The sequence below is a fragment of the Arachis duranensis genome, chromosome 2 (assembly GCF_000817695.3).
Source record: "Arachis duranensis cultivar V14167 chromosome 2, aradu.V14167.gnm2.J7QH, whole genome shotgun sequence".
In the NCBI taxonomy this organism is placed as follows: Eukaryota; Viridiplantae; Streptophyta; class Magnoliopsida; order Fabales; family Fabaceae; genus Arachis; species Arachis duranensis.
Genome location: NC_029773.3, coordinates 42974967 through 42976116, shown reverse-complemented (window position 1 = coordinate 42976116; position 1150 = coordinate 42974967).

The window sequence follows — 1150 nt, the reverse complement described above, 5'->3', positions numbered from 1 at the left end:
TATCCGGTGGTAATACTAGAAAACAAAGTGCTTAGGGCCACGGCCAAGACTTATAAAGTAGCTGTGTTCAAGAATCAATGTACTGAACTAGGAGAATCAATAACACTATCTAAAATTCTAAGTTCCTATAGATGCCAATCATTTTGAATTTCAAAGGAAAAAGTGAGATGCCAAAACTATTCAGAAGCAAAAAGCTACAAGTCCCGCTCATCTAATTATAATTAATATTCATTGATATTCTGGAATTTATAGTATATTCTCTTCTTTTATCCTATTTGATTTTCAGTTGCTTGGGGACAAGCAACAATTTAAGTTTGTTGTTGTGATGAGCGGATAATTTATACGCTTTTTGGCATTGTTTTTAGGTAGTTTTTAATAAGTTCAAGCTACTTTTAGGGATGTTTTCATTAGTTTTTATGTTAAATTCACATTTCTGGATTTTACTATGAGTTTGTATGTTTTTCTGTGATTTCAGGTAAATTCTGGCTGAAATTGAGGAACTTGAGCAAAACTCTGAAAAAGGCTAACAAAAGGACTGCTGATGCTGTTGGAATCTGACCTTCCTGCACTCGAAATGGATTTTCTGGAGCCACAGAACTCCAAATGACGCGCTCTCAACGGCGTTAGAAAGTAGACATCCAGAGCTTTCCAGCAATATATAATAGTCCATACTTTATTCGGAAATTGACGACGTAACTTGGTATTGAACGCCAAGTACATGCTGCTGTCTGGAGTTAAACGCCAGAAAAACGTCATGATCCGGAGTTGAACGCCCAAAACACGTCATAACTTGGAGTTCAACTCCAAGAAAAGTCTCAGCTCGTGGATAGATCAAGCTCAGCCCAAACATACACCAAGTGGGCCCCGAAAGTGGATTTATGCATCAATCACTTACTCATGTAAACCCTAGGAGCTAGTTTATTATAAATAGAACATTTAACTATTGTATTAGATGTCTTTTGACCACGTTTCATCTTTGGTCTCAGTTTTGTTTTATTCTTTATTCTAAGAGGCCATTGAGCATGTTTTGGGGGGCTGGCCATTCGGCCATGCCTGAACCTTTCACTTATGTATTTTCAACGGTGGAGTTTCTACACACCATAGATTAAGGATGTGGAGCTCTGCTGTACCTCAAGTATTAATGCAATTC